Source organism: Erythrolamprus reginae, chromosome 2 (genome assembly GCF_031021105.1).
Source record: "Erythrolamprus reginae isolate rEryReg1 chromosome 2, rEryReg1.hap1, whole genome shotgun sequence".
NCBI lineage: Eukaryota > Metazoa > Chordata > Lepidosauria > Squamata > Dipsadidae > Erythrolamprus > Erythrolamprus reginae.
In genome coordinates this window covers 16,069,636-16,093,319 of record NC_091951.1, presented here as the reverse complement: position 1 = coordinate 16,093,319, position 23,684 = coordinate 16,069,636, and the positions used below count along the sequence as shown (strand labels likewise).

At 48.3% G+C, this 23,684-nt stretch overlaps 1 pseudogene; it reads right to left on the bottom strand.

Annotated features, from left to right (window-relative positions):
* Nucleotides 1-392: 392 nt before the first annotated feature.
* On the bottom strand, nucleotides 393-22,310 carry LOC139159182 (vomeronasal type-2 receptor 26-like; annotated as a pseudogene).
* Between the last annotated feature and the right edge of the window lie 1,374 nt (nucleotides 22,311-23,684).

Here is a 23,684-nt window from a genome sequence, read left to right as displayed (position 1 = left end):
ATTGATTTTTAATGCTATTGGGTTTTAGACTAGTTAGTTGAATTAATTGGAATAGGAAGATTATACGAGGACTCTTTTTTTTCATTGTTTAATTCATTGAGTTTTACCGATCAGAAAAAAAAAGCCTAAATATAATCATGCATGTTTCAATTTTAGTTTAGTTTGAAGTTGTAAGCTGAATAGAGATGGTTGAATTTCAAATAAAGTAGAAGGAGAAGATTAAGCAAAAAATAAGCATAAATCTTAGGAACAGTAAACCAAAAGTCACTATAGCAGCGTAATATTATTTTAGGTCTATTTTTAAAAATCATTTTGGAAGAGAATGGTTCAGCCTTTATTGCAATTTTATCATCATTCCCAAAACCTCATATAAATATTAAAATTCCTCTATCTCATATTTCTACATTTCTTCTGGTTGTAAGCTGCTCCTTTGTATTCAGGTCTGGTCTCAGAATGATAATATAGCATTTGGGGACGAAGATGCAGACCAGCAGACCAGCACAGGAGGCCAAGATGGAGAAGATCTGAATAGCCACCATGTATTTTCCCTTGGTGCTCAAATAGGTGGGAACAAAAGAGACCCAGACACTGCAGAAGACCAGCATGCTGAAGGTGATCAGTTTGGCTTCATTGAAGGCCCCAGGGAGTTTCCTGGCCAGGAAAGCCACTGTGAAGCAGATGCCAGCAAGGAAGGCCATGTAGCCTAGGGTTCCATAGAACATCGCAGCAGACCCTTCATTGCATTGCAGGATGATCACTCCAGGCTGGGAGTGGAAGTCAGAATCAGGGAATGGGGGAGAGACTCCTAGCCAGATGGAGCAAATGAGAGTTTGTATCCCAGAACAAGAAAGAACAAGGGAGTTGGCAAGAGTCTTCCCCAATAATGTTCTTATGGTGTTACCTGGTTTTGTGGCCAGAAAAGTCAACACTACTGTGATTGTCTTGGCCAAGACTGAGGAGATAGCAATTGAGAAGATGATGCTGAAAATGGTTTGGCGGAGAAGACAAGTGGCTTTCCTTGGCTGGCCAATGAAGAGGAAGGAGGTCAAGAAGGAGAATAACAGGGAGATGAGGAGGATGTAAGTGAGGTCTCGGTTGTTGGCCTTGACTAGCGGAGTTTCCAAGTATTTTATAAAGATTGCTAAGACAAACATAGTGCCTAAAGATAAGACCAAGGCAAAAAAAGCCAGGATCATCCCTGGAAGACCTCTGTAAGATAGGAAGGTTATGACTTTGGGGATGCACTGGTCTCGTTTCACATTTGGATGCTTGTTCTCTGGAGATTTGGCGCACATTTTTTCATCTGCAAAAAAAGAGATGAGAAAAGAGAGATTAATCCCATTCCTGCAATGTTAGACGTTTCTCCTTCTGTTTACCCTTTTTAATCTCTTTCATGAATGCATCACGTAAAATTAGTCAATATGTACCTTCCTGAGTGGAGACCATCCCTTCCCCACAAGGAGCACAGTCGTAGCAGCAAGGGGGCTGCCCTTCCCGGGGCAATTTCATGAATCCTGAATGGCAGCTTTCCATACACTTGGATTCAGGGAGGGACTAAATAATAATAGAAATAAAATCTAGGATAATGTGTAGTAAACGTTTTATTTTATTTATTTATTTTATTTATTTGTCAATCAATTATAAGATAGTAGTTTATGTAAACATAACACAGAAAGTAATGATAAAAGAAAACAAATGGTAGGCACAATGGTGCGCTTATGCACGCCCCTTACAGACCTCTTAGAAAAGGGGAGAGGTCAACTGTAGACAATCTAAGGTCAAAAATTTTGTGGTTTGGTGAAGGAAAAACAGAGTCAGGTAATGAATTCCAGGTGTTGATCACTCTATTGCTGAAGTCGTATTTTCTGCAGTCTAGTTTGGAGCAGTTTAAATTTAGTTTGAATCTATTATGTGCTTGTGCGTTGGTGCGGTTGAAGGTGAAGTAGTCATTACATACTGTAAGTAGTCATAGACATAAGTAGTATATGCTAGTTATCTCTGCGGGTGGTAACCACGTGGTGATTTTGTTTAAGTTGATCCAGTCTTTGCTGGACAGAAAGGGTTATAGCACCATCTGCAGGACACCTGACATGAATTGTATGCATGGGAATATGATTCTTTTTTTAAAATAATTTTTTTAATTGATTTTCATAAAATAGACAAACAGACATACCAACATTAAACACAGAGTGGGGATACATTTTCCCCGCTTATCTTGAAAGTATAAATTCAAATACAGAAAAAGAATACATAATTAGATATATGTTAGATATTAAAAATTTTGCTAAATTTTGAATTAAAGTTTTTCACATTTTCACTAATATATATATGGGAATATGATTCTTAAGGGAAAAGGGTGTGAAACATTTGCAAGTGAACAGTGACAACATCTGGAAGTGGCTCAGACAGAGACCTCCTTAATTCACAGTAGTATAAGAGGGTGAAGCAACACAGCACAATTAGTCCTGAAAGATTTTGTCATCAGAACCAATATTAAACAAACAGTTCTGTGTTTCTTCTGGAATTGAAAGAATAGAATGAAAGAATAGCAAAGTTGGAGGGATCTTGTAAGTCTTATAGGTTTCATAGTCCAACCCCATGCTCAAGCAGGGGCCCCTATTACATTTTAGAGAAATGGCTGTCCAGTCTCTTCTTTAAAGCCTCCAGTGTTGGATCATCCACAATTTCTGAAAGCAAACTGTTCCACTAGTTAATTGGTTTCACTTTTAGGAAGTTTAGAAACATAGAAGACTGACGGCAGAAAAAGACCTCATAGTCCATCTAATCTGCCCTTATACTATTTCCTGTATTTTATCTTAGGATGGATATATGTTTATCCCAGGCATGTTTAAATTCAGTTACTGTGGATTTACTAACCACGTCTGCTGGAAGTTTGTTCCAAGGATCTACTACTCTTTCAGTGAAATAATGTTTTCTCACTTAATTCCAGATTGCTTGTCCTGGCCTTAGGTGCTTTGGAGAATGGGTGGACCCTCTCTTCTTTGTGACAGCCCATCACAGATTGGAACACTGCTGTCATGTCACCCATCCCCTCTTTTCACTAGACTAACCAAATCCAATTCCTGCAATCATTCTTTATATGTTTTGGTAAACATTTTTTTACCTGATTGAGATATTTGGAGAACACCATTGCATCCTGGTCAACAGTAAACATGGCTTCTCCCAAACCCTTTCTTGCTAGGCTCCCAAATTTTGCCTGGACAACTGACATATTGGGAAACTGGACTGAACCTATGATGTCAAGACCAGCAGCCAGCTCTCCACTCTCATCCAAATATAACCCATCCAAGGAGTTATTGTAAAGCTTGAAAAGGTTTTGCAGGAAATGGTGAAGCTAAAATGAGACAAGGGAAGAAAAGCGAATATAGTATAGTTCTGAACAGTTCTACTATTCCGCAACTGGATTTCCCATAAAATTGATTTTTAATAGGGTGATATCTATTTCTATATGGACAAGAGGTGCAATGAGTCCTATGCCTTCTCTAACTTCATTAAAATTGTTATATGAGTATCTTAATTGACTACAACCCTGATAAACTTTGGAGATCTGCAGTTTAATGTTTCCAAATGTAAAATAATGCACTTCGGGAAAAGGAATCCTCAATCTGAGTATTCTATTGGCAGTTCCGTGTTAGCAAAAACTTCAGAAGAGAAAGATTTAGGGGTAGTAATTTCTGACAATCTCAAAATGGGTGAACACTGAAGTCAGGCGGTAGGGAAAGCAAGTAGGATGCTTGGCTGCATAGCTAGAGGTATAACAAGCAGGAAGAGGGAGATTATGATCCCGCTATATAGATTGCTGGTGAGACCACATTTGGAATACTGTGTTCAGTTCTGGAGACCTCACCTACAAAAAGATATTGACAAAATTGAACGGGTCCAAAGATGGGCCACAAGAATAGTGGAAGGTCTTAAGCATAAAACGTATCAGGAAAGACTTAATGAACTCAATCTGTATAGTCTGGAGGACAGAAGGAAAAGGGGGGACATGATCAAAACATTTAAATATGTTAAAGGGTTAAGTAAGGTCCAGGAGGGAAGTGTTTTTAATAAGAAAGTGAACACAAAAACAAGGGGACACAATCTGAAGTTAGTTGGGGGAAAGATCAAAAGCAACATGAGAAAATATTATTTAACTGAAAGAGTAGTAGATCCTTGGAACAAACTTCCAGCAGATGTGATAGATAAATCCACAGTAACTGAATTTAAATATGCCTGGGATAAACATATATGCATCCTAAGATAAAATACAGAAAATAGCATAAGGGCAGACTAGATGGACCCTGAGGTCTTTTTCTGCCGTCAGACTTCTATGTTTCTAAGTTTCTATGAGATCAATATTCATGGACTATAATGTTTTGATCATGACATATGCGAAATTGTGATGATGGTAGAGGAGTTTCCTCACATTAATATAAAATAAGGGAGGCTCGGGAGTGTGAAAAATGGGCCTACCGGAAGTTTGGATAGGCTGAAAACAGGCATGTTTCCTGGCTCCAGAGGACCCATTTAACCTGGGGAGGCAGTTTTCACCCTCCCAGAGGCTTGAGGACAGCCTCCAGAGCCCGGGGAGGTCAAAAATACCCCCATACACACACCCTGGTGCAGGAGGCTGACTAGGATACACCCACCATGGCCAGGCCCACATATCAACTGGCAAAGAACACCTTGCTGAAATTTTTGAAACCCTGTCCAGAAGCATAACTTTTAGAAAGACAGGGAGTCATGATCATGGGAGATTTTATCACCTGAATATAGAAGAAAACTCCACCAAACATAGCCCTTCTAGGAAATGCCTTGCTTCTTGATGACTTTCCCCTTCAGAAGTTGAGGAAGGAAGAAGATAATCTAATCTGACTTGATAACAATCCATAGGGAAGTTGAAAATTAGAGTAACATGAATATGGGGGGGGGGGAGATGACCGTATTATTTTGGAATTCTTAATTTTAGGTACAATCAGAGAACATAGTAAATACCTCAAAGTTTAAACAGCAAATACTAATAAATTCCATGGCATGGTAAGAGAAGCTGAATAAATAAATGAAACCTTATCCTATAAAGGAGAAGCCTGCAGGACTAAAGGAAAAGTCCTTAAGATGTTTACATATTGACTGAATTCATTCCAAATTTGGATGAATTGAAATTAATATCTTCGATTTCAGGAAATTAATGGAGAAAAGAGCTCAGGGTGAATGATGCGATCTTGTTTTATAACATTAATAATATTATGGTATAACTACTACTAGTACCACCACCACCACCACTACTTAACAATTGCAATAAGAAAGACTTCTGGATGACTGTGCTATCTATCTATCTATCTATCTATCTATCTATCTATCTATCTATCTATCTATCTATCTATCTATCTATCTATCTATCAGATTGCTCTTCTGCCCTTCTCCTGGGACTCAGGTCGGCTCATCATAAACAAATACTAACATAAAGAATGCCGCCGGCGACTTACCAGCCGGCGCGGGGTTGCGGCGTGGGCCGGGGAAGGAGGCCGCCATCTTGGGGCGGAGCCTGCGGCCCCTCATCATCCCCAGGGGCCGCAGTGACGAAGTTTGGTGGCGCTGGCCACCCATTGGCCGGGCGTGGGTGAGGCAGCCCTATAAAGGGGGCTGCCTCGTGGCGCAGTTTCTCTCGCCCGGCAGTTCGGAGACGGCCCTGCTGCAGTTTAGAAGCGCGGCTGGGCCCGAAAGCGGAGAATTGTTTGCGTGGCCGGCCTACGAGCCTCGGGCCGGCTACACGCGCTGCGTAGAGAGCGCGGCCGGGCCCAGAGGCTGAAGAGGACGTTCTCGACGGCGAAGGAGGCTCGGGCCGGCGGGACACCGGCGGAGCGAGCGCGGCTAGGCCCAGAGGCTTGAGCAGTCGCGTGGGCGGCATTCGGAGGCCCGGGCCGACAACGCCAGAGGCATCGGCTGTTTGTCGGGCCTCTTCGGGTTTGGAGTTGGGGTTTGATTATGGCGAGGGGCAGCAGGGCTAAGGCAGTGGCACGGCGGCGGGCAGCGGGGGGGCAGGCCGGCGCTCAGGGCACCCCCCCCCCCATCGAGCCCCGCCGCACGGGAAGGAAGAGGGCCCCCAAAAGGACCTGGGGGGAGGCCCCTGGGGCTGAACAGGTCACTAGGCCGGGCAGGGAGGGCAGCTCCAGGGGGGAGGAGAGCAGCAGGGGGCGGGCCGCAAGGCACCGGGGGGTGACCCCTAGGGCAACGGGCCGCCGCCAGGGGAGGGCCCCATCCCAGGGGCCACGTGGCAGCAGGAGGGAGTTTCCCGGGGAGGGGGACCCCAGCCCATTTGAAACAAGTGGGTCGGATGAGGGGTCCCCCACGGCACGGGCGGCCGGGAATGAGTGTGCAGGGGAGGAGTCTGTGTCTGTATCTTCACACCTTCTTTCTGCTTTGCTCGAGAAGTTGGATGAGGGGCCAAGGAAGAGGGGCCGGTCCCGGCACGAGGACACCAGGGATGCCACGAGCGCTGAGGGGACCCGAAGCTCTTCGGAATCGGAGGAAAGGTCCCAGAGGGTGAGATCCGACCGGCGCGCTAAGAAACGGCGCAAGAGGAGACGTGGAAGCAGGGCTGCTTCTGCCTCAGAGGAGGCTGATGATGACTCTTCACATTGGGGTGAGTGCCCTGTGCCCAGGAATCGTTGGTCCCGGCCACGGGGACCACGAGGCATGGTAGGCAGTTAAACGCAAGTCACATAAGTCACATAACACATGGCGTTCGCGCACGGCAGCCCAGGTGTGGGGGAGGGGCCGAACACGTGGGATGTCAAAGAGGGGCAAGAGGAGGAGGGACCCCTCGAGGGATAGCTCAGAGTCCACAACCACGGAGTCCACTGATACCTCCACTGTCGACAGTGACAACCCTTTTGCCCCTGGCCTCCCTGACACACCGCTTAGCATGCATATGTCACATGCCCTTAAGCGAAAGATTTGGCGCGGGGCTTATGTCGATATATTTAAGATTTTATTGCCGAAAACATCTAAGAAGGACAAGGACAAGGACGGTAAGAAGGGGGCTGCTGAGTCGAAGGACGCCAAGATGGATAAGGGGATATTATCTTGGGCATACGCCTTTCTGGCATATCACTCAGTGGTTGTTGAGGATGACGTACACAAGACTCACGAGCTCATCCTATATATGAATATGATATTACGGGCTTATCAGGAGTTTGGTGGGGAGGCATGGAAGCAATACGATGAAGATTTTAGGAGGTTTGCCGCACACAATAGGCACTGGCCGTGGGACATGCGGCACAACGATTTGTGGCTTCAAGCCACGCAGCAACCCGCCACCCCGGCTAGCGGGCGGACGCCTACTGGCCACCTGCTGCTGACCCAGGGAAAAGAGGCTACCCTCCCCCGCCCGGGGGCGGGCTCGGGGAACCAGGGCTCGGCGCAGAGGGGCGCGACGAGCTCGCCCTTTCGGATCCCGCCGTACTGTTACGAGTACGGCGCCAGGGGAGCCTGTTCCAGGCCAGTGTGTCGCTTCCGCCATGCCTGCGCGTTGTGTAATGGCAGACATCCAACATCAGCCTGCTATAAGGGCAGGGGGGGGGGGCGGCAACAAGGCAGCAGTGGGCTCTGCTAAGCCCCAGGCGGCTGGAGATCAGGGCAAGGGGACCAACCCCCATTAACTTGGACAGGTTGAGAGACAGGTTTAGGGGTTTTCGCCCTAAGAAAGGTGCTGAGTTCTTGGTTACAGGTTTTTCGGAGGGTTTTAGGATTCCATACAAGGGGCCTAGGATTGCATGCCTGGCTAACAATCTGAGGTCGGTTGTTGGGATGGAGCACGTGGTACGGGAGAAAATTATGAAGGAGGTGCGGGAGGGCCGGGTGCTGGGCCCCTTTACGGAGCCGCCCCTGCCTTCTCTGCAAGTATCCCCCCTAGGATTAGTGCCCAAGCGAGCAGCGGGGGAGTTCCGGCTTATTCACCACCTGTCTTTTCCCCCGGGTAACTCGGTTAACGATCATATTCCGGACGACCTGTGTTCGGTGCGCTACACCTCTTTTGATACGGCTGTCTCGGTGGTTCGAGAGTGCGGACCGGGGGCCCTGATGGGTAAGTGTGATATCAAGTCGGCCTTCCGGCTCTTGCCGATTCACCCCGAGGATTTCGACCTTTTAGGTTTTCAGTTTGAGGGGGGGGGTTTTGTTGATCGGGCCCTGCCGATGGGTTGTTCAGTTTCATGTTCATTGTTCGAGAAGTTTAGTTCCTTCCTAGAATGGGCCCACGTGAAGAGTTCAGGGATTCGGTCAGTTGTCCATTATTTAGATGATTTTCTTTTCGCAGGGCCGGCGGGCTCTGACGAATGCCAGCGGGGAATGGCATGTTTTCAGGAGTTGTGCGGGGACCTCGGTGTGCCTCTGGCGCATGAAAAGACCGAGGGGCCCACGACTAGGCTTACATTCCTGGGCATTGAAGTGGACTCGGTTGCCCAGACCTGTAGGCTTCCGGAGGACAAACTAGCGAGGCTTCGGGACACGGTGAGGGTCGTTAGGGCCGCCAGAAGGGTGACCCTTAGGCAGGTGCAGGAGCTGGCGGGGCTGTTGAACTTCGCTTGTAGGGTATTTGCGCCGGGTAGGGCGTTCATGTTTAGGCTTTACCAGGCGACGGTCGGTCTTACCAAGCCTCACCACAGAATCCATTTGACGGCTAGTGTTAGGAAGGACCTGGGGGTGTGGCAAGATTTCTTGCATACATACAACGGGGTCTCCTTTTGGAGACAGGACATGCTATTGAAAGGAGATTTCCAGGTGAAATCTGACGCAGCCGGGGCGGTTGGTTTTGGTGTGGTCTGGAAGGATAGATGGTTTAGGGCGGACTGGCCTCAGGAGTGGCAGGGCACCGCGGTGTGCAGGGACTTGACATTCTTGGAGCTGTTCCCAATTGTCGTGGCTATCGAGCTATGGTCCCCCAGCTTCACCGGTAAGACGATACATTTTTGGTGCGACAACATGGCGGTGGTACATGTGGTCAACACCCTCTCTTCCAAAAATGAGAGAGTGATGGGTTTGGTGCGTCACCTGGTGGTTAGGTGCCTGGCCCGGAATATGCTTTTCCGGGCACACCATGTCCCGGGGATCAGGAACGGGGTAGCGGACGCTTTGTCAAGGGGGCAGTTGGCTAGGTTCCGGCTGCTTGCCCCACAGGCCGCGGAACGACCAGAGGCACCCCCCCCCCGCACCTGTGGCAGATTGGAGGGCCGACGTGAACAGGGCAATGGACCTGTCCATAGCAGCAAGCACCAGGAGGTCGTACCAGTGGGCAGGTAGGGAATTTTGGGCTTTTCGTCATGATAGGAGATACGATCAGCTTTGGCCGGCCCCGGTGGAGCACCTTTTGGAGTTCTGTTCTCTTAGTAAACGCCGGGGGTTGTCAGCCCGCACAATTCGGGGCAAGCTGGCTGGCCTGGCTTTCATAGCCAAGTCCAGGGGGTTTTCGGACAACACAGGTGACTTCAGGGTTCGAAAGACCCTGGAGGGGTGGGTCAGGGAGAAGGGCCTGCCCCAGGGTGATAGGAGGCGCCCCCTCAAGTTAGCTCACCTACAGGGTTTGGGTGAATTGTGGGACAAGCTGTGTCGCTCCCAGTACGAGGCAGCCCTTTACCGCGCGGTCGCGGTTACGTTATTTTTTGGTGCGTTCCGTATAAGCAAGGTTTTGGCGGCATCCAAGTTCGATCACTCTGGCCGCGCCTTTACGGCTAGGGACATTCGATTCCGGCGGGGGTCAGTTTTCCTTCGTCTGCGCCGCTCCAAAACGGACCAGAGGGGCCGGGGCGTGACGGTCCAGCTTTCCAGGACTAGCCAGAAGACGGTGTGCCCCGTGGGGGCAATCTCAGCGTATTGGGGTATCCGGGGAGGTTACCCCGGCCCGCTTTTCTGCCATGCGTCCGGGGACCCTCTCACCAGGTACCAGTTCTGGGCTGTGACAACTAAGGCCCTGGCCCGGATGGGCCTGGACCCCCAGCGTTACAGGACACACTCTTTCAGGATTGGCGCAGCTTCTTTTGCAGCCGAAGTTGGTTTCAGCACGCCAGACATACGGGCGGTGGGCCGTTGGCGTTCTACGGCCTTCCGGACCTACATCCGTCCTTAGGTGAGTAGGGGGGACAGGGCGCGGCCCAGGGGGCCGATTCTAATGCTACTTTGTTTTCTTCCCCCCCTTTTTTAGATGACGTACAGGGGGCCTGTAGAGTCCCGATCTGTGGCCACAGCATGGTATACTGGGCCGAGCGGCGGGCCCAGGAGACAACGCCAGGCACGCAGCTGCAGCTGGACCGGCATGTTAGGGTGCAATGGCTGGGTCGCAGAGGCCTACGTTGGTTGGAGTTGCTTCCCTTGCTGTTCAACAGCGGGAAGGTGCTGGGGGTGCCGGGATGGTTGGTCTTGCATGTGGGAGGTAATGACCTAGGAGCTATTACGGGCGTTGACTTGCTGTGGCACATCTGGGATGGATTGCAGTTTATTTGGAAGCGGTGGCCGGACACCCGCATCTTATGGTCCAACATCTTGCCACGTAGGGTTTGGAGGCATGCTAGAAATCCCAGGGCGGTTGATGGGGCTAGAAAGAGGGTCAATAGAGCAGTACGAAAATGGTTACTCCGTGAGGGGGGTGGAGTGATAGACCACCCCGACATTAGGGCATCCCTCATAGAATTATATAGGCAGGACGGAGTACATCTGTCAGAGAGAGGTAACGACAAATTTTTAGCAGACCTGCAGAGGTGCCTGCACATTCATGTGCAGGGGGGGGGGGCGGGGGAATAAATTAGAATTTCACCCCCTGCTGTGGCCGATAGGGGGCGGAAATGGGCGTAAGCAGCAACGGTGATCTCCTTTAGGGGCACCTCTACTGAGGTGAAGGGGGGATCTCCCTCTCGGATTACAGGGCTCGACCGGCCTGGGTTCGTTGAGGGGGGTTGCTCCTGTGGCTCGCTGCATGGATATTATCAGTGACCAGTGGCGAGCCATCCCACACGCCGTGGGGGCGTAGCCAGGGGCAGGGCGCAGGTGTAATTTTACCATGACCCTGCACCCAGGCATGGAGCTTTCGCCCAGAAGTTGCTCAGTTGAGTTTGTTTTGAAAGTTAACTCCACCCCCATTTTGAGTTTATGCACCACTGCAGGTCACGTGGGCTTATTTGGTTAAATAGTTAATTAAGTTGAGTTAATAAAAGTGACCCTATTTATACCCATACATTGTTGTCCGACTGTTACTCCGCCTGCGCCGCAAATGTAGTATTAAAGTATCACTACTAAAAACACACAGAAATTTCATTTAAATAATATTCTAAAAACCCTTACATATTTAAAAAACAAGCAACTACATTCACCCACTTAGGGTTGTATTGGCCTTTTTGGCTGCTGCAACATATTGCTGGCTCATATTTAGTTGGTTGTCCACCAAGACTCCGAGATCCCTCTTGCAGTCACTGCTATTGAATGTGGTTTCACCCAGATTATATGTATGTTTTTGGTTTTTCTTACCTAGGTGTAGGATTTTAGTTTTGTCTGCATTGTATTTCATTTTATTAGTTTGGGTCCAGTGTACAAGTCTATCAAGATCTATCTGGATCCTGAGTCTGTCCTCTGGAGTATAGGCTACTCCCACCAGATTGGGGTCATCTGCAAATTAGCTTAGTTGGTTAGTTAGCCCCAGGACTATAGATAGTCAGGAAAATTAAATCTCTGAATAAACTAGTCAGCTTCATAGAGACGTTTACAGTTAAGAAAAGTTAAGAAAAATAGGGAAGAATGGCATCAAAGGGTTATGTAGAGGGAATACCTGCCACGGCTGCACCTGTTGAATAGCTAGCCAATTTTTACCATCCTTCATTTTCCTCTTGGATCTAGATGAATATGCATCATTTAAGGCCCTGGCCACACTCCAGATAGAGTGATGAATGATGTAGCTATCCAGAGACAGGATTCCTTCAATCTGCTCCTGGGGCAAAGCTTCTATATTCCTATTCTCTGGGCATCTTGTCCAGCCTTTCACAGATAAGCCATGCTTGGAATAGGAACAATGAAATTCTTTCTTCATAAAGCCTATGACAGACTTGTGAGTAGACTGAAAATCCCCATTTCTGGCATTTCTGTCCCTCTGAATCAAGAAGGAAATGTAGCCATAGATGGAGGGACTAATCCGTGGGGTATACTCTAAATCCAAAGTAAAATCCCATAAAGTTGAAGTTATCCAGACTTTTCCAATTATGTCTTTTGTGCAGATTTCAGTTATTTTCTGCATAGACAATATTCCTGTTATAAAGGAATCAACCTCCACAGAGTAAACAAAAACATTGACTTGTTTCCACTAGTAGAATGGGAAACAGTCATATTTTACATGATCGGTATCCACAGAGATTCTTTGGGATAAAACAACACAAATGCTCTTCCTGACAAGCAGAGAGGTCAAACTTTTCATGAATGTTTCCCCTCCATCAGAGTCCGGTGCAACCAGACCAACCAAGGTCCACCCAAAATGGTGGAGCAATTTGATAATTGCGGGGTACTGAACTCCTTCTTTGGGAACCACTTGGTAGAGAAAAGGGAAGAGAGATTTGTCAATCAAAGACTGAGAAACAAAAGTAAAACTGACCTGAAAAAGAAAAGAAGACACAGATGATGAAATAAGGATTGGTTGCAGTAAGGGATAAGGAGTTAACGCAGAGATGAAGGATTAAATTAAATATTGAGTTAAGATGTTTATGCTTTATTATAAATAGAAAAAGAGAATATAAGGGATTAGATTTTATAATATTGCTATCTGTAGATGAAATATGTCTCATGTGTAGTTAATTTCAATTAATTTAGCAAAGAAGAGGATAGTATATATTAAAAGCATTATTAGCATTTTTGTTCTCTGAATGTTTAACGTATCAAAGAAATGTCATGGATTATTATTTTAGGCACTGATTCTGGGTTTTTTACTGCCCATATTGTTTTTACTATATGTTGGAGAAAAAATAAAGAAAATTTTATACCCCCCAAAAAAGAAAAGAAGTTTGGTTATATGTTGAGTCAAATCCAAGCCAACATATTAACAAGAGAACTTTATGGTAAAAATGCTCTTTTTTATATGATAGAAGGACCTCAAAGTTTCTGCGAAGATTATTTTTATGAGATTAATATCGGACATTAGTAAAATTGAGAGTCCAGAAATATTTCATAAGATCCTCCACTCCTCTGCTCGCAACAGAATACCTTATTCCACCAGACTTGAAATTTTGGGCTTAGGTAGCTAAGAGCTATGTTGCCTTTGATCTGATCTAAGTGTAGTTCATAAAATCATCTATCACAATGTCCTATGTGAATAGCGCCGGTCGACTTACCGGCCCGGCAGCCTTTGCAGAAGAGCTGGGCAGACACCGGACCCTTCCATGGCGGCCGCCATCTTGTTGTTCGGCCAAAATCTCGTGAGACGAGATTTCGGCCGAAAAGCCAGGCCCATGTGGCCTGGCATGATGCTGAGTCCGGGCGGGGCTTGCTGGCCCTGTTTAAAGGCCTGCAGGCCCTGGGCCGAGCCTTTTCGCCCGGATCTCAGTCAAAGAGCAGACACTCGGACGAGTTCTGCTCCTGGCAGCCATTTTGTGGTGGTCTCGTGTTGCGGCCGCCCTTTTTGATCATTGTCGTCTGGCGAAGAGGCTTCTTGATATTCTTCTGAGGGCTGCGGAGTGCAGCGCGCTGGTGGTCCTGGTCCCCCTTGGGCCCGAGGGGGAGTGGTAAAGTCGCTCCCGGCTGGGAGGGGGGTTCGGTCGGGCCCCACCCAGGGTTGGGGAGGGTGCTTGGCCTCCGGGGTCCCCCGAGATTACTTGGGTGGTCCTCTTGGGGAGAGGGATCTTTTGCTGCTCTGGGGTGCTGGCTGGGGATTGGTGGCCAGCACGTTCTGTTGGTAAGGCCTGCGGCCTTGGTGCGGGCGGAGTTGGGGGTATATGTGTGTGCTTCCCCACATTTTGCAGCAGCAATAAGTAGCATGGGCCCCAAGAAGAGGCAAGCCAGGGCCCCTGTGGCCCAGCCTGCGGTACGGCCCAGGAGGGCCCTTAGGCCCTCTGCCCGGGCTCGGGCTAATATGGAGGGGCCCCCTGTGGTGGTCCCTTTAGAGGGGGCGGTGGGTCTTCTGCCCTCAGCCCCTCAACCTGATGTTTCTCCTGCTCTTTCTTGGGCCAGGGTGTTGGAGAGGCTGGACGAGCTAGAGCAGTGGCGGAGCGGGTCGGGCCCTGGTGGGACCCTCGAGCCTGCAGTGGCGGCGTTAGGAAGAGATCCAGCTGCAGCCCAGGCCGGGCAGATGGCCCATACTGGGCAGATGGCCCATACCGGGCAGATGGCCCAGTCCGGGCGGATGGCGGCTTTTCCGGGGCCCGCATCGATGGGGCCCCCCTGGATGTCTTCAACACCGTACGGGACAGGTGAGGCTGCACCGCACACCACATCTCCTCCGTTTCTCCCCTTTCCCGGGGCGGGTTTTCCCCCGTCGGGTTTGGGGAGTGGGGTTAGCTTTATGGGGTCCCCGGCGGGCACACGTGGGCAGGTCTGGGCACCGCCGGTCCCTTCAGCGGGGCCCCCGGCATCCGGTGCGGTGGCAGGGGTACCCGGGGTGCCTGGGGCGGGGGGTTGGGCCCCTCCAGCTCCTGCCATTATGCCCCCGCTCCCTTTAATGGCCTATCCCCAAGGGTTGGGGGTTTTAGGTATGGGGGCCACCACGGTGTGGGACCCGTTCGCCAGCATTAAGGTGGGGGCCATTCCATGCGGGTTGCCGTCCACCCCCCTAGAGTGTCACCTCCACCCGTCGGTGAAGGAGGCTATTTGGAGGGGAGAGTACGTGGACCTCTTCTCGCTTTTGAACAGGGAGGTCCCTAAACAAGATAAAGATATAGTCCCTGGGGAAAAGCCCAAGAAGACAAAAGTCTCCAAGTGCTTCAGCTCATGGCTGTACGCTTTTCTGACGTATGCATCAGTGGTGATTAAGCGGCAGCCCGCTATGGCCTCGGCTATGCTTAAATATATTGATTTGATCGCCAGGGCCAATTTTGAGTACAAGGGCACCATATGGCGCCATTACGACAAGGGTTTCAGGATGAGGATGGCTGTTGAGCCCAACTTGCCTTGGGATATGGTGGTACCGGATCTTTGGTTCCGGGCCACGCATATGTCCGGTAAAGAGGGGTGCGAGCGGACCGATAGCGGTCATTTTATGGAAGAGGAGCCTGTGGTGGCCACGCCACCCAAGGCGACGCCTGGTGTAGCTGGTAAGGGGGCCTCACCTGCTTGTCATGAATTTGCTGTGAAAGGGGCGTGTTTTCGTCCCTTTTGCAATTATAAGCATGCCTGCGGGAATTGTGGGGGGTCCCATGCAGCTTCGGTTTGCCCCCGCCCCAAGAAGGGGGCAGAAAAGAAGGGTGGGGGTCCAGGAAAGCCTCCCCCATCTGCTGGGGGAAAAGGGGCCCAGCCCAATTGATTTAACGGTGCTTGAGGGTTGGTTGGTCGACTACCACCCTCGCTCGAGAGCTGCCTCTCTCTTGCTAGGTTTTTCTAAGGGATTCCGGATCCCTTATGTGGGTGTTAGGAAGGCTTTCATGTCCGATAACCTTAGATCGGTTGTCGGACATGAGGACATCGTGAGGGCTAAGATTCAGAAGGAGGTGGCCGAGGGCAGGGTTGTCGGGCCTTTCCCGGAGCCGCCCTTTCCGAATCTCAGAGTGTCCCCCTTGGGGGTGGTCCCCAAAAAGGCGAGTGGTGAATTTAGGTTGATTCACCACCTGTCTTTTCCAAAAGGGGAGTCAATGAATGATTTCATTCCTGACGAACTTTGTTCGGTCCGGTACGCATCCTTTGATGCGGCCGTGACCATGGTTAGGAAGTGTGGGGTAGGAGCCCTTATGGGGAAATGCGACATTAAGTTGGCATTCCGGCTCCTCCCCATACACCCAGACGACTTCGGGCTTCTGGGCTTCCATTTTGAAGGTGGTTTTTATGTAGACAGGGCATTGCCTATGGGCTGCTCTGTCTCGTGCTCTCTTTTTGAGAGTTTTAGCACCTTCTTGGAGTGGGTGCTTAGGAGGCGCAGTGGCCTGGGCTTGGTCGTTCACTACCTTGATGATTTCTTGATGGCGGGGCTGCGCACTCGGGGCAATGCTTTGCTCTGATGCGGGACTTCGAAGCCCTTTGTGCTCAGTTGGGGGTGCCTTTAGCCTCTGAGAAGACCGAAGGCCCCGCCACCAAGATTACCTTCCTCGGTATTGAATTGGACTCAGAGGAGCAATCTTCCAGATTGCCCCTTGACAAGTTGGTCAAAATTAGAGGAAAGCTTGAGGCGGTCCTGGGCTGCAGGAAGGTCACTCTTCGGCAGCTCCAGGAACTAGCCGGGATACTCAATTTCGCCTGTCGGGTAGTGGTGCCAGGCAGGGCTTTTTCTAGAAGGTTGTATGATGCGATGAAGGAGCTACGCCTGCCCCATCATCATACCCGCTTGTGTGCAGGGGTCAGGGCTGACCTCTGCGTGTGGCGGGAGTTTTTGGACCACTTTAATGGGTTGTCTTTTTGGAGGCACGAGCTTCTTTTGGAAGCTGAGTTGCAGCTCTGCTCCGATGCTGCAGGGACTTGTGGTTTTGGGGTAGTGCTAGGTGACCAGTGGTGCTGGTCAGTGTGGCCTCCGGAATGGAGTGCCTCTTCATTGGTTAAGGATTTGACCTTTCTGGAGCTCTTCCCCTTGATAGTGGCCCTAAAGCTTTGGGGTGAGCATTTTAGGGACAAGACCGTGCACTTTTGGTGCGACAACCTAGCGGTTGTCCATGTTGTGAACGCCCTGTCATCCAAGAGTGACAGGGTCATGCGGCTTGTCCGCCATTTTGTGCACAGGTCCTTGTCCCTAAACGCATTGTTTTTGGCTCGGCATGTCCCCGGTTTAGATAACGGGGTGGCTGACGCCTTGTCCCGTGGTCAATTGTCCAGGTTTCGGACCCTGGCCCCATGGGCCCGAGAGTCGCCAGAGGTGTTCCCAGTCCACCTTTGGAGCCTGGGCGGGCTCCCGAGAGTTGGAGAGACGAGGCATCCAGGGCGATCGCCCTTTCCGTAGCACCAGGCACCCTGCGGGCTTACCAGCATGCAGGTAAGGAGTTTGGGGATTTCAGGCAGGGTAAGGGTTACCCCCATAGTTGGCCTGCCCCAGTTGAGCACCTAGCTGAATTTTGTGTCCTGCTGAGGCAGCGTGGCCTTTCAGTTAGGACTATCAGGTCTAGGTTAGCCGGCCTCGCCTTTCTGTCCAAGGCGGGGGATTTAGTGATTTTTCTGGTGACTTCCGCATCCGGAAGATGCTGGAAGGCTGGGTGAGGGAGTGACAGGGGATCCCTTCTGACACTCGTCAGGCCCTGACGGTTCAGCAGCTGTCCTTGATTAATCAGGCCTTGGACAGTCTGTGTGCCTCTCTGTACGAGGCCCGTCTTTTTAGGGCAGCCACTTGTGTCATGTTTTTTGGGGCCCTTAGGGTCAGCGAGGCAATGGCCTCCTCGCAGGCTGACACGTCGCTCCGTGCCTTCCAGCTCACTGATCTAGCCTTTAGGCAGGGGGGTGTTTCACTTTTGGTGAGACATTCCAAGACAGATCAGTTACACAGAGGGGTTAGAATAGAGCTTAGTGCAGCCACCGACCAGTCTGTGTGCCCGGTGGCTGCTTTACAGCGATTTTGTGGCTTGCGGGGGTCAGAGCAAGGGTACCTTTTTCAACACCAGGACGGTACCCCTCTGACCCGTTATCAATTCTGGGCATTAGTGTCTAAGGCAATGGCTCAGGTAGGCTTGGATCCCGCCAGCTATGGAACGCATTCGTTCCGTATCGGCGTCGCCACTAGTGTGGCACTTTCTGGTTTCCCGGCCCATCGGATTCGGGAGATCGGCCGCTGGCGGTCAGTGGCATATTTGGGTTATGTTAGGCCCGCTGAGGATTCTAGGCAGGGCTTAGGCTAGGTAACCTCTCTGTGTGTGTCCTCTTCCAGGTCCCCATGCCTATCAGAAACCGACGGCGCTGCTGTGTGGCCATAGCATGGTATTTTGGGCCGGCCGCTCAGCAGCCAGAAGCGCCATCGGGACCCAGTTGTCATTGGGACGGTGGGTCAATGTTGTTTGGATGGGCCCAAGAAGTATGCGGTGGGAGGGGCTCCTACCGACGTTGCTGGGCGGGCAGCATCCCAGGGCTGTACCCGGCACTACTGGGTGGGTGGCTACCCAGGGTCGCGCTCAGATGGGACTGGGTGGGCGGCATCCCATAGCCGCACCCAGATGGCTGGTCTTGCACCTCGGTGGCAATGACCTATGCCTGCTTGGTGGTGTACCGTTGATCATCCAGGCGCGCGAAGACCTGCGGTGGCTTCGCACGGTGTGGCCCACCACGCAAGTGGTGTGGTCAGAGATCCTCCCGAGGATCGTGTGGAGGGATGCCATTTCCCTTAGGGCCATTCACCAGGTCAGGCGTAGAGTAAATAAGGCCCTGGGCAAAACAGTTAGGGAATTAGGTGGGGTTGTAGTGGCCCATCCCCTCATTACTGTAGATCGGCCGTGGCTTTACCGGGCCGACGGCGTTCACCTGTCAGAACAGGGGAACGCCATTTTCTTACAGGACCTGCAGCGGTCTCTGCGTGAGCTGGCGCAGTTAGAGGGGGGAGTCGGGGGGCCAAGATAGAGATCTGACCCCCGCTCCGTGGCAGGTTAGGGGCGGAAATCTGGGTGGTGGTTAGCAACTGCGTGTTCTCCCTTGGGCATCTTTGGGGATGATTGACAGGTTCTCTCCAAGCTCATGGTGGGGTGCTACCTGAGCAATTGGGGGGAACCTGTCTTTGGGTCCCGCACATTGAAGTCCCCGGGTAGGGGTGAGCCGGCGGGACCCCCCTCATGCGAGTGCATGCCAGGGTCTCAGGTGAGGGAGAGGTCCCTCACCTGGACTAGCATCGAGCTACGCCCATAGCTGCCCAGGAATGTTGATTGCTACGTCATTTCCGCCCCGGAAGTATTTGTTTGACCCTGCAGGTCCACTGTTTTGGGTCATAGTTAAGCATGTTGATTTATGCTAATTTATGCTAATTTAATTTAATAAATTATGCAAATTTATTATTAATAAAAATGACCCAAGTTTAAATCCAGCTCTTGTGTCCGTGTCGTTACTCCGTCTCTTCTGCAATATTTCAGCTTCAACTGCAACAATACATGAGCGCACAATACTAATAACTAAAGATCTAAGTGCCAAAGCCCACTGCAACAACATCGCTAAGTAGGCCTCAAGAGTTGTTAATCTAATACTAAGTAGCTTCTACTCTGGAAATCTCACACTACTTACCAGAGCTTACAAAACTTTCACTAGAACCATCCTCAAATACTGCTCATCTGTTTGGAACCCATATCACATCTCAGACATTAACACCCTTGAAAATGTTCAAAGATACTTCACAAAAAGAGCCATTCATTCCTCCACTTGAAACAGAATATCCTATGAAACTAGACTTATAATTCTGGGTCTTGAAATCTTAGAACTACAATGCCTTAAACATGATCAAAGTATTGCCCACAAGATCATATGCTGCAATGTTCTGCCTGTCAAAGACTACTTCAGCTTCGACCATAACCACACAAGAGCACACAACAGATTCAAGCTTAATATTAATCGCTCCAAACTTAACTGTAAAAAATATGACTTTAGTAATCGGGTTGTCGAAGCGTGGAACTCATTACCAGACTCTGTAGTATCATCCCCTAACCCCCAACATTTTACCCTTAGACTATCCACGGTTGACCTCTCCAGATTCCTAAGAGGTCAGTAAGGGCTGTACATAAGCATACTAGAGTGCCTTCCGTCCCCTGTCCTATAGTCTCTCCTATATCTCGTATTTCTTCTCTACTATATCCTCTATAACCTTCATTGTGTATTATTGTGTATTGGACAAAATAAATAAAAAATAATAATAGATTCAAACTCAATGTAAACTTCTCAAAACTTGACTTGAGAAAATATGACTTCAGCAACAGAGTGATCAATGCCAAGAATACACTACCTGACTCTGTGGGTTTTTTTCCCAAACCCCAAAAACTTTAACCTTAGATTGTCTAGTGTCAACCTCACTGCATTCCTAAGAGGTCTGCAAGTAGCATGCATAAGCGAACCGGCATGCCTACAGTCCCTGGCCTACTGCCATCATTTATCTATATTTGTTTATTTTAATACAAATACCTGCAATCTTGTATATGTTTTGACAAATAAAATAAAATTTAAATAAATGAATGAATGAAAAATCAATAAATAAATAAATAAGCAAGCAAACAAACAAACAAGCAAACAAACAAATAAATACGATTGTTCTGTTCATAGCCAACCTTCTACCTAATCTTGAATATGAGATGTTTCTTCCACAAACAGGAGGAATCTAACAGGAATAGTGTTCTAGATCTGTTTGTTTTAACCTTTTGCTCTTTGTGTGATTCCAAGTGCAATAAACTTATTATTTCCATGAACATAAGTGGCCCTTAAAGTTCATGGAGGATTCAGAGCAGATTTAGACCCCACAACCACATACTCACACTCTCTCTCACACACAAATCTGTGGAATTTTATAAATACTCAGCATATCTGCTATCTGGATGGAGATATCAGTTTTGGACCCATCAAAAACAATCAAGGGTCTGTTATGTCTTCCACATCTGTAGTTTGGAATGTTTGCCTCCCCAGTAGAAAGCAAATCCAGCAAGGCATCTGAAGTCATGATTTTGCTGAGATGGCTGCCATAGAAGTTGTAGCCCAGGGAGATGTTGGGTAACAACTGGAGATCCTGGTTGATCTCCTGGGTGGCAAAAAGGAAGGAGAGGATTTTCCAGAAAAAGATAGGTCCATTCCTGAAAATATAAACATATCGCATCATTATGATATGTAAAGATCTCAGCCTTATATATCTTTACTTCATAGGGGATGTTAATCTGTACAAATCTAACCCAAAATCACCAACCAAAATGTCAAACTCCATTCTTCATAGGCAGTATTAAATAATGAACCATACAGTTTAACATCATCACCACCATCATCATTTACCCAATAGCCTTTATAAAAGAGTTTTCTGGGCAATATCTATGAAGTTAGGAAAAGTAGTAAAAGCCACAAGAATGTAAAATGCATTAACACATCACTCAAAAATAGAATAAAATAGAATAGAATAGAGTAGCATAGGGTAGAGTAGGGTAGGATAGGGTAGAATAGAATAGAATAGAATAGAATAGAATTGACCAACTGTGATTGGACATACAAGAATTTTGTGTTGGTGCATATGCTCTCAATTTACATAAAAGAAAAGATAAGTTCATCAAGAATCATAAGGTAGAACATTTAATGATAGCCTGGGTACAAATAATCAATCCAATCATATTAGGAACCAGTCAATTTAATTGTAAGGATACAAGCAACTAAGTTAGAGTCTTACAATCATTTGTGAGAGGGGATGGGTGATGGGAATGGTGAAAATATTATTAGTAGTGCCGACATAGTTTAAGTTTTATTAGATTTATAGGCCACCCAACTCCTGATGGACTCTGGGCAACAGTAAGTAGTTTTAGTAAGTAGTTTGACAGCATTGAGGGAATTATTTGTTTAGCAGAGTGATGATGTTTTGGGGAAAAAACTGTTCTTGTATCTAGTTGTTCTGGTGTGCAGTGCTTTATAGCATCATTTTGAGGATAGGAGTTGAAACAGTTTGTGTCCAGGACATGAGGTGTCTGTATACAGGGGGTGGGGGGGATCCCACTGTAATTGAGCTCTGCAAAATCAGAAGAGCTGCTATGACCTTTGCATATTCAATGTCTTAGAATGTCCTATAATTATCCAGCAGAGACACCCAGAAATGGATGTGTTCTCTGATAAAGAGGGAGGCAGGATGGAGAGCCAGGGTCATCTACCATAAGTAGTTTTTTGAGTATGTCATGCCGGAAGGGTTAAGTCAATGACTTCACTTTGTGTGAGAGGGTTCCAGCCACTGCCAGGACTCCCTCCCTACATCCATTGATTGCTTCAAAAATCCTGAAGTTCACCCAGAGGCTTCCAAAACCCAACAGCCAAGGACTGAGCTCCATAGTCCCTGCAGAATGGCCAAACGGCAGTCCAGTAAAATGACAGATTCCAAAACAGTGTTTCTTAACCTTGGCAAACTTGATAACACTGTTTTAAAGTGTAACAATATTCAAAGGTACATTGGGGATGGAGACTCACCTTGGTTCTTTCTTGGCTTCCTCCCAGGATGAAAAGGCTGAAAACTGAATCATGCTTTCAACTTTAGATTACATTCCAGCATGTTTTTGTCTCTCCACACCATCGAATCCTACTTTGATTGATTGAGTAATTATTGGATTCCTGGTCTCAGCTCAAGCCCACCATGTTGACTACATTTTCAATGTTGTCTTGAAAGGCTAGCAAAAGCATCACTCTCTCTCCCTCCTTCCATCTCTCTTTCTCCCTTTCCCCCTCTCTCTCCCCCTTCCATCTCTCTTGTGCTATATCCCACCCTGTCTCTCTCCATCCATCCATTTTTCCATCCATCCATCCTTCTTTCCTCCCTCCCATAGCTTGCTATCTTCTATATCAAGTCTTGGCACAGAAACCACATGATCTGTAAGAACTCTTCATGACAAAAAAAGGAAGACGGATGACATCTAGTGATTCAATATATTTACAATGTAGGGTGAAAAAAAAGAGCTTTTTGACAGATGGTTATCCAGACTTTGCTGAGATTCTCCCAGGGAAAGAAATCTAAGCTTTGAAACAACTCCTCTGCTTCCAAAGGTGTCCAAATGATTACACCTCCTTCTCCCTTGGAATATCCACCCCTTGTTTTAACTCTGCCAGGCCGGCTGTCAGACACAGGCAAGAGGCTATCCCGTGCCTCAAACATCTTCTCTATTCCAGATGTCAGGGAAGTCACTTAAAATCTTCCATAGAAATTAAGGCTCACACTAACACTTAACATTTACATGCTGGGAAGCGTAGACCTGCTCTGCAACCTCAATTAAGATCTTTCCACTCAAATTATGTAAAAGATCGTGGTGTGTCTGTTCCCCATTTTACTTGAAGAAAGAACTCAGAACTCAGAAATCTGAAGATTCTGTAGGGCTGATGTTTTGCACTGGTGCAGCCAAATCCTACCACCATAAGTGATCAACCAGGAAAACATGGTGTGTGGAGATGTCTAATATCTACCTATCTACCTACCTATCATCTATCTGTCTATCTATCTATCTATCTATCTATCTATCATCTATCTATCTATCTATCTTTTTCTGTGAGCAAAAATATGTGATACACACACGCACGCACACAAACACAATCTAGCTGTTACACCTTTTCAGTTCTTAAACCGATGTCAAGAAGAGCTGTGTTTTGCGGCGCAGGCGGAGTAACAGTCGGACACAAAGGTGTGGGTATAAATAGGGTCACTTTTATTAAACAAAATTCAAATTAACTGTTTAGCCAATTAAACCACATGACCTGCAAAGGTGCATAAATCAAATGGGGGCGGAGTTAACTTTCCAACAAACTCAACTGAGCAACTCTAGGGCGAAAGCTCCTTGCCTGGGTGCAGGGTCAGGTAAAATTACACCTACCCCCTGCCCAATGCCACGCCCCCACGGCATGTGGGATGG